This window comes from Colobus angolensis, unplaced genomic scaffold (genome assembly GCF_000951035.1).
Source record: "Colobus angolensis palliatus isolate OR3802 unplaced genomic scaffold, Cang.pa_1.0 Scaffold152, whole genome shotgun sequence".
NCBI lineage: Eukaryota > Metazoa > Chordata > Mammalia > Primates > Cercopithecidae > Colobus > Colobus angolensis.
The window spans coordinates 7,539,273-7,550,019 of NW_012114622.1; positions in this window are offsets into that span (position 1 = coordinate 7,539,273).

Sequence of the window (10,747 nt, forward strand, 5' to 3'; positions counted from 1 at the left end):
CTGGTTGTCTATCTGATAGGGCGGAGCCTTCACCCTTGCAGTGAGCTCTGTCACACCAGATGTGCTCCGTGTGGAATCCTAGCCATCAGGGGATGACCTCAGCAAGCCCTACAGGGCCCAAATCCTAACTCAGATCCTCATCCTCCTACTCAGAACGTGGAGACTTGTGATTCTCAGTTTCGACGAATTCCAAGAGACCTTCCAATTCCAAGAAGCCGTCTTTGTTTCTGTTCACACATAGCTCTCTCTCCCTCCTAGGCCTTCCCCCTTGGAACTTCTCCCCTACACCATCAGCCTGTATTTACTTCTCCTTCTTGCTCAATGCATTACTGTGTTATCCCAGTTAAGAGGGGCTGCAGGTTGTATCAGAAAGTTCAGAGGCTCACATGACCTGGATTGGAACTTGGCTCAGCCACTGACTAGCCAGACAAACTCAAATAAAGTACACAGCTTCTCAGCACCTCAGCCCCCTCATTCATAAAAAATCAGGGACAATGGTACCCGCTTTGCAGGGTTGTTGCGTGGATTAAATTAGACAACACAAGGAAAGATCTGATCATCTCTTAATTAAACATGGAATTCTCCTAATATGGTTGTTTTTTTGAACTCCTTAGGGTCTGAACAGTTATAAGTGCGCCGAAGTTGGGTCTTCATGAGCTGAATAAAAGGGGGTTCTGACTCTCTTCTCTTTTGTCCTTACCGTAAAGTTCTTATCAGCTGCTCTCCTGGCCCTGCCTCTGACTGTGGGCTTTGGGGCCACTACAGGCTCTCCTTTCCTTCTCCCTCTCTGAGTCCTGAAGTCCTGGTTTGCAATCTGCTGTTGCCGTTCTCTGGAATGGCTGCTTCCCCATGCGCCCCTGTCTGTCAGCTACCTCCCCCACATGCATATCTGTCTGCTGGGCAAGGCCCTATTCCAAGGTGACATCTCGCCGGGCCTCACCCACAAGTCTCTTCCAAGCATTAGCAGCCCACCCCAGTCCAAAGATATCTTTTATAGCTGATCTCTGGCGGCACCTCCTACCTTCCAATTAGGAGCCTGTCAACACCCGGGCCATCACTCTTCCTGGAGCGGCTGACAACACACACGCCTGCCGCGGCTGCTCCGGGAGAGTCAAGCAAAATTATTTCCATGGTGGTGGTGGCCTGAGCACAAGAGTCGGAATCTAGGTGAATCCGAATCTAGTTCTGCCTTCTCACTTTGCAAGGAGGTGATTTATTTCTCTTTGAATTGGCAGCACCAAGCATCATGCCTGGCACACAGTAGGTACTCATAAATGAACACGTGTAAATTAAATCGAAAAGGCCAAAGACACATTGCTAGCTTACAGATTCCCTTTCTCAATGTCTAATGACATCCAGTTCATTTCTTTCTCTTACACGTGCAGATCAGAAAGTTAGCTCATAACTCATCTGTCGTGATTTTTTTCTTTCCTTTACTTCTGTGGTTGAAAATAAATTTACCCCAGAAAAGAGAGAAAGAAGATGCCTGATTCCTTCGTCCTCCCTCTTCTATCCTCTCTAAATCTCCGGGTCATGGTAAGGCTCTCTGAAATTCAGGGCCATTTTCAGACACTGGAGCTGATGAGGGAAGTATGACACAATCGAACATTTTCTTATCTGGCAGTATGGTCTGGTGGTTAGCATACGGTCTCTGCCAGTCGGAAGTCTGCCTTTCTATTTCTGGGGCTTAGGGGAAACCATGAAGCAACAGTCTTTGCAGCAAGAGCCTCACTCTTGCTTTCTCTTTGTCTTTCTCCTGTAGAGTTCACATTGGACCTGCTTACCCACAGCAGTCACCAGCTCAACCAGGGAAGGAAACGCACCACCCTGCTAGCCCTGCTTCAGCCTTGGGTGAGGCTGTGAAGGCTGGTGGTAAACCGATGAAAGATAATCCAAAGAAATGAAAGTGAGGGTGATGAGCAGGGGAGCGGTTTGGGGCTGAGGGTATGAAGATGCCATGATGACTGACTTAACCACATCAAACTAAACCATGTCTCCTACTACAATTCATCAGCCTGAAATTATGAGAGGCTCTCGGGGGTGGAGATTTTGCTGGCAAAGGGGCACCTTGTGTGCCTACAAGAGGAGGTGGGAGGGAAGTTAACCTTGCGTTGTCCTCCAGGGTGCAAATCCAGACGTGGGAAAAAGGGGAAGTTCTTTTATCTGAAGTAGAAAAAGGTCGGGGAGAGAAGGAGAAACACCCAGAATGGCAACAAATTTGATGAAATCAGAGAGGTACAAAAAGAAGAGAAGAGTATTAAGATCAGATCTTCTGAAGGGCAGAGAACTACAATGACACACTTGCTTTATTGCTGGACCTAGGACAATTTATACGGCGGTTCGGAAAGGCCTCCTGAGGGGTTATCTGTGTCAGTCCAGCCCAGCATCAACAGAAACATGAATCTCTGAGGAATTCGCTTACGCCTGAGGCTTCAAAGTACATAGAGATTTGAACAGTCTTGAAATCGATAGGAAACTTTCAACATTTGATCAGTCGAATTATCCCACCATAACTCTACAAGTTCTTGAGCCACATCTAGAAAGAACAAGGCAAGTTAGGGAAAAATCATCATTTAACATGCCATTTCCTTCCTCATTTCTACCCAAATGATCTTTAGGTCTCAATTCCTGCTACTGTTGCTGTTTTTCGCAACCAGGAAGCTGTGAGACCTTTGGGTTATCTTTAGAGTGAGACCCTCTAGAAGGTTTTAGGCTGAGCCTTGGGCTGGGTGATCAGATGGCATTGGCCTTGGACTGACCATTGCTTTGGAGTTGTGAGAATTTCCTCTCTGCAAAGGAGGTTCAAACACTATGTTTTCTCGGCTAATTTTATGTGCGTTATGCAGAGCGTCAGACTGTAGTCAGAATATAGTGTTTTACAGGATCCCAGTGTTAATATCACAGAAAAGTCCAGCTGACATTATGTGATGTAGGGTGCTTTAAAAGAAAAAAAAAAAAAAACAATTCCTCTGCAGGGGGCAACACTAACAGAAGGATACTAGCTTTTTTTTTTTTTTTTTTTTTTTTTTTTTTTGACAGAGTCTCAGTCTGTCGCCCAGGCTGGGGTGGAGTGGTGTGATCTCGGCTTACTGCAACCTCTGCCTCCTGGGTTCAAGCGAGTCTACTGCCTCAGCCTCCCGCGTAGCTGGGATAACAGGCACCCGCCGCCATGCTGGCTAATTTTTGTATTTTTAGTAGAGATGGGGTTTATCCACATTGGCCAGGCTGGTCTCAAATTCCGGACCTCAAGTGATCTGCCTGCCTCAGCCTCCCAAAGTGCTGGGATTACAGGCATGAGCCACCATGCCCTGCCAGGATACTAGCTTTGTGACGAGAAAAATTTGGGTTTGAATTCTGTCTTGGCCCTTACTCAGGCAAGCCACTTACTCTCTCCTCCTCTACTTTCATCTGCAAATGAGGATTACAAAACCCTCTTAAGGCTGTTGTGAGAATTTAATCAGATATACAATTAGTATAATCTCTGGCACATAGCAAGTTGTAATTTATTGCCCCTCTGTCGCAGAGTGCATGTGGAGACTTAATTTTTAAATATTAAAAACGAAGTTTTCCCTGGGTTTCCAGTCTGTTGATGTTTATGGAGAGAAAGCTTTCAGCTGACAAAGGCTATCCAAGTGACAGAGCCCATTTCAGGATGGCGACTAAGGCTAATGATGTCCTGCTCTTAAGTGGAGATCAGCAAATGTTAAACAGGGGCCCCACCTGCTCAACTAGACAGCAGCAAAGTGCTTGTCTCATTTTCTTTCCGACATGTTACCATCCCTGTGTCACAGACAAGGTAGTTTAAGCTGGGTCTAGACATGTCTGAACCAGTCTGGAAGACAATAGGACGCCCTCCCCTCCTAGACCTAATTACTTGCAGGATGAGGGAGCCTCTCAGAGAACAATGTGTCCCATGGAGAAGCAAAGTTGAAGGGGCGTTTGTTTTATTCAAGAACAACAGGAAATAGCAGAGGGAGAACAGCTCTTGGACCCCCAATGGAGTCCTAGAGCAAGACAGCTATGATAAGAGAGGGAGTGAAAATGGAATCAAAGACTTTTCACTGAGACATCTGGGGAATAGCACGACAGAAAGTTCTGGGGCCAGCTGCTTGGCTGTGAATAAAGATGATGGCACTGGTGGCTTCAGAGGATGGTGCCCTAAGGACCAGTTTCGGTGACCTTGGTTTGGGCAGCATCGCTCACCTTTGAGGTCATTCACACTTACACATTCACTCATTCATTCATCTAACACATTTATTGAGTGGCTATTATGTGCCAGGTGGGGCATCAATGCCTTTGGTGTAGAAATGAGTATCCTTGATACATGTGAATCCACAAGAAACATTCCTGGGATTTGCTGGGGAACGTGACGGATCTAACGCCCCATAGTGCAGGAGCCAGGGGAATCCACCAACTCCTGCCTAGTTACTACCTCTGTGAGCCTGGTTTCATCTGAAGGCTTGTGTGGTTTGGGGCCTGTGATGCTCATCTGTAAAATGAACTGGCTCGACTGCATGATCGCTCAGATCTGTATTTTATTTAAACTTCTACAGGCTGAAACTCTAAGTTCTCATAATAAGCAATAATGAATCATGTACTAGACATTTTGAAAGCAGCATATATTACTTTGTGATCCAGCTTGACTGCTTGAATTATCAGCGTCCGAAATGATCCCCATCCCTCATTCCTCCCTTTATCCTCTCTATGGTAGGATCAGGCACGACGTTGCTTCAGCCCCTAAGGCCATGTAGATTTACAGGCCCAGAAATGTTCACTAATTTGGATTTCAAGGTGAATTTTTTCGTCTTTTAAGTAAAGGCAAATAATATTTTTTCTACTTTGTTTTTGAGAAAGGGTCTTGCCCTGTCACCCAAACTGGAGTGCAGTGGTGCAATCATAGCTCACCATACACTACAACTCCTAGCTCAAGCAATCCTCTGCCTCATCCTTCTTATTACCTGAGAGTACAGATGCAAGTCATCATGCCTGGCTAATTTTTTTAAAAATCTTTCGCTTTTTTTTTGGTAGCGATGGGGCTTGCTTTATTGGCCAGGCTGGCAAAAATATTTTTTAAGTTGTGCACGAGCCAACATTGAGGACAAAAAATTAAAAATCAGCAGGCTGATTTTAACTCATGGCTACCAGTTTGCAACCTTTGATTTTCATAATTAGGTATGGATTGACTCAGGAGAAATGGGATCCAGCCATATCTGGCTGCTACCTGGCTTGAGCGGATCATCAAACTTCTCTGAGACTCAAGTCTCCTCATCTTAAGATGAGATTTTAGAATTCAGTCTTCCTTCCAACTCTTGACAGTCTGTGCCTGTGTTTTAGAGCAGTAGTGTCATGTGTGTACTTGTTGGCTCGTGAATATGTCACTGCTTTTGCATTCAAGACTGGAAAGTGTGTGCATGTCCTTTTTGCTGGGAGGTAGGAGGTTCCAAAAAACGTATCATGACTTTACCTTTCCTCTTTGTATTAGAAACAACTGAGAAATAGACCAGGAAGCCAAGTGAGAATTAAACTATAATATGTGCTCTTTTGCTGGCAAAGCTGAATAATGACTGCCCTTTCAACCTGTGGTCAAAGTAGAGGTCATTACCTCCTCCTCAAGTTTAGGCCAAAGGATCTGCCTGTGGGCAGAATTTGGGCTGCACAATAGAACTTTACACCGACAGCCATACTGAGGACCCGGCCTTCTCACATTGTGGGAACATCACTAACACTCAGCGCCCAGCACATTCCACCTGGGTCATGTTCCAGGTACGCTTGCCTGGCCCAGTGACTCCTGGAAGCAGGAGATGAAAGGAACCTGACTCTACATGCAGACAGATCACTGAGCAACAAACTTCAGAGGAAGCAGGGCTACTGCTGCCCACATGATGCCTCTGTAAGAATTAGAAAAAGCTGCCTCTTCCTCTGGGCAGACACTGCCACATCAGAATGCGTGGCTTAGCAAGCAGGAAATAAATTATATTTCAGCTCAAAACTCATCTACCCTGCTGCACAACCACAGCAGCAGCTTGGGTGGGGGCTCGTATTTTATGGGCTGAGGATGGGACTGCAAGATGAGGGCCTTGAGTCATTGTCATAAGTTCTGCGAGTATGCTGTCCAGAATGGTAGCTGCTAGCCATATGTGGATATTGAAATTTACATTCAAACTAATTAAAATTAAATAAAACTAAAATTTCACAGCTCAGTCTTACTAGCTTACTGTAAAGTGATCAATAGGCCAGGCACGGTGGCTCACGCCTGTAATCCCAACACTTTGGGAGGCGGAGGTGGGTGGATCACTTGAGGTCAGGAGTTCGAGACGAGCCTGGCCAACATGGTGAAACGCTGCCCTTACTGAAAATACAAAAATTAGCTGGGCATGGTGGCACGCACCTGTAATCCCAGCTACTCAGGAGGCTGAGTCAGCAGAATCTCTTGAACCCGGGAGGCAGAGGTTGCAGTGAGCCGAGATCGCACCACTACACTCCAGTCTGGGTGACAGAGCGAGACTCTGTCTCAAAAAATAAAAAATAAATAAATAAAGTGCTCAGTAGCCACATGGGGCCAGTGGCTACCATACTGGACAGGCAGATGTAGAACATTTCCATCATCAATGAAAGTTCTCTCATTGTCCTATGGGACCTCTTTCAGTTGTATTAGCCACTTCCGAGTCTTAACTAGCTTACCTTTCTCATCTCCTCCCCTGCCATCCCACATAATGGACTGCATTCTCTAGTCCTTCTCGTGCGTTCCCAATATCCCAAGTGGAATCCAATCATCATACCTTTTGCTCCTGCTGTTCCCTCTTCCTGAAATGTCATTCCTCTACCAAGAACAATCCACCCAATCAAATCCAGCTCGCTCTTCCAGGCCCAGATCACATGACAACTCCCTAAGTTTCCTAGGTGGGTACTGTTATCTCTTGAGAGCACACTGTACATTTATCTGTCATAGTACGTTTAGCACTGATTCTAGTCGCGTGTTAGGCTGTCTTGTGGCCCCTGCTCACTGTGTGCCTTTGAGAGCTGGTAGCTGTCTTATTCACCTCTGTGTCTCTAGGGCCAGTGTACAAAAGCCCCTCAAAGCTATACCTCTGGGAGGAAAAGTCTCTTGAACCCTATCATTAAGACCTTGCATGAGATAAATGTGTAATGATATTTTAATGCCATTAATAGTTTTGATAATTTAATGTTTAATAACTCAGCAATATTTTTCATCACAATGCCTTGAGCACTCTCTGCCTGTTGTTTCTCTGAGCCCTTCTAGATGAGTACAATTTTCCCCAACTCACTGCTGAGAGAACAGAGGCGCAGGGATGGGCAGTCATCCAGGGTGACTCAGCTAGGAAATGGCACAGTGACATTTGGACAGAGCTCTTCCTGACTCCAGGGCCCAGATGCTGGAATGCCTCTCATTTGAGGGAGTGGTCTATGGTCTGGCAGATCTCCATTTGTTTAACCGAGGCAGAATGGAGGATGAAGAGCTCAAATTAGGCAGAGGGTTCGTTCGGGGCAGCTGCCCCTGCTGCACGTGGATAAACCCAGAGAAGGTCAAGGCGAAATTGAGGACGGGTCTCTGGGAGGCTTTCTCAGGCATCATTCCTCTGGACAGGGTTGGGCGGGTCAGGGGACCTTGTTTGAACTCTCCTTTTCCTCTCCTACTCTCAGTCCGTCACTTCTTGCAAAATTGGATGTTGCAGAAAGGCAAGTTTGACTCTGACTGGGAGAGGATCGTGTATCCCCAACTTTCCCTTGTGCCTCAGCTTCAGGTCAGATGCTCTGATCTCCTCTCCATCCTTGGGGCCACCATTTCCACGGCAGGCCTAGGTGAGCTGGGAAGTTTTATGATGACATTAAAACAAATTCCTTTCTGCAAGAGGCTTTTAGCTTGAGTGTCAACTAACTCTGGACATCTTGTTACTGAAGCTCTTCTAGCCTGGGGAGAGACATTTTATACTCAAAACTCATTAACGAGAATGGGAAAACCAGGGGAAAGAAGCACAAGTTATCAGGTACAGCCGGTCCACCCATGGCTCCCTCCAACCCTGGTGTAGGTTTCTAATGGGCAACGCTGTGGGGCACCACCAGTAATTGCCAAAGCGCAAGTCTCTGACCTCCCGCTAGAGTGGCCTCGGTTTTCTCTTTTTTTGGCCTTGTCTTCCTTCCTCTTCTAGTTTTCATGTTCTTGTTTCTCATTTTCTCTTACCTCTGTACATGCCTTAAATCTCCTAGTGAGTCCCCTGGGTATTGTGTGGCCCTACTGGCGGTATTCAGCTCAGAAAACATCTTCATTCGGTTTTTGAACTACAGCTCTCTACCTCTGTCCCCCTTCCCAACCCACAGTAAACATCCCCGTTAAATGTTTTGAGGTCCAGATTCTATGAATATAAAAGGGTTGAATTATGAGCCAAGATATGCACTTGAGGAAGGAAACACCTGCATTTAAGGGACCAGGTCAATTGCCTCCTGGCAGATCACCTTTCTCTTCGGCCCTGCCCTCCCCAGATTCGGGTAACTGCACTTGTTATTCTGACCTTAGCAATTAGATTCTGAGCCCTTCTGTTCCTGGTCTGAGTTCCTCCCTGTTGGTGACATTGGTTGAGCCTAATGTCTAGGTTAGGACAGCCTGATAACCCATTGCCAACTCCTGGTGATGGTTCTGTTTTGGTTTGGCATAGTGGGACTGTTTCCCAACTCTTGTTAAGCCCTTTGTAAGACCCGAGCCTCTCCTCCTAAAACTGAGCACTATCATGTAGAAGTCAGGAGCACAGCCCCTAGGGTCGGACCGGCTATGTTTGGATCCTAGTTCTATCCCTTGCTAGATGTGTAACCATGGACTCATTATTTTAGCTTGCCATGACTCTATTCTGTTTCCTGTAAAAGGTAGGAATTATAATGCCCATTTCACGGTGGTGGTGTAAGGATTCGCTGCGATAAGACCAAAGAGATGGGACCTTCCCTCTTGAGAACTTGACAGTTAGGTCCAAAGAAGTGTGAGTAAAACCCAGGTGCAATTTAGGCAGGTGACAATAACCAAGGAGCCCGACCTAATGCAATAGGCAGGAAGTTGTATGGGGAATAGATGGCAACAGAGTCAGAAAGCAGAGAAGTAAGTATTAATGCAGAGAAAAGTGAGATCCATAGGCAGAAATTCTACCTAAGGCCAGGCTCAGTGGCTCACGCCAGTAATCCCAGCACTTTGGGAGGCCGAGGTGGAAGGATCAAGGTAGGTCAGGAGTTCAAGACCAGTCTGGCCAACATGGTGAAACCGCATCTCTACTAAAAATACAAAAATTAGCCAGGGGTGGTGGTGTGCAGCTGTACTCCCAGCTACTCAGGAGGCTGAGGCAGGAGAATCACTTGAACCCAAGAGGCAGAGGTTGCAGTGAGCCGAGATCATACCATTGTACCCCAGCCTGGGAGACAGAGCAAGACTCTGTCTCAAAAAAATGATAATTAAAATTAAAAAAAAAAGAAACTCTATCTAAGAGCCCAAAGTAGCCCTCTGCCCTCTCCCATCTCCTGCAGGGCATGGCACCAGTTCCAGGTTAGGGTAATCTGGAAACTAGCCTTGAGTGAAGGGGCTGAAAAGGCTCAGGCAAGCGGGACAGGATTTGTAGCCTGCTGCTAGAGTTCTGAATAAGGACTCGAGTCCACCTTCCCAGGATTTAGAAGGGCTAGGGAGGTGTAAAGGTGCAGCACAAAGCTACAACCTGAACATAGCACCCACTCACCTCTTGGAACTCAGTGTGGCTGGCTCCTTGGTACCCTTGGGAAGCCATTCCTTCCTTACTCTTAGTCCCTGTGTTCTTGGTGGAGTTCCCACATCCAACTTCCAGAGTAGACCAAGTGACCATGCCTGGCTAATCAAAGCATGGTGCCTCCCAGGCCACTGGGATTGGTTCAGAGAAGGGTCACCTCAGGTAGCTGATGTTGCTGCAGCTATCTTGCCACCATATGGAGCCAAGACTGAAAGATGAAAGACAGCAGGGCAAGGAGGAGAGGCCCAGAAAGACCAGTGACATTGTTGGAGACACAGGACAAAGATCCTAATGACATTGTTGGAGCCTTTGAATCCAGCTGTGCCTGGAGCCAGCCCCTGACCCTGGAGTTTTCAGTTACATGGATCAATAAATTCTCTATTAGCTTAAATCAGCTTGATATGAGTTGTCTATCACTGTTAACCAACAGCATCCTAACCAAAGGCTGAAGGAGCTGAAAATAGCCTATTTCCAGACCTCGTGTGCTCATTAATAAAGAGTAAGTTCCTGTGGTCCCATGAAGCCATGATACTATTGGCCTTGTGTCTGGATAAGGCTCAGGCTAAAGATGCCTGACATTACTGTAAATACCTGGGCAGGAGTGAGTTGGCAGAACAATGACCAGGGATACAGAAAACCAGGTTCTTCCTGATGCCTTATATCCTGCTTTAATATTTCCATCTGCCATTGAGGAGTTCAATTGGTTGCCACCATTTTAGAGAGCATAATGGTTATACTTTGCCTTCAAAAAAATCTATCATCTATCAATCAATCAATCAATCTCTATCTATCTATCTTGCTATCTTGCTATCTTGCTATGGAAGAACCAAGGCAAAGAAAAGTGTAAAGATGATCCTACCAATTGTCCCAGAAGACAGCCCCTGGAACAATCATAAAAAGAATCCCGGCCGGGCGCGGTGGCTCACGCCTGTAATCCCAGCACTTTGGGAGGCTGAGGCGGGCGGATCATGAGGTCAGGAGATCGAGACCAT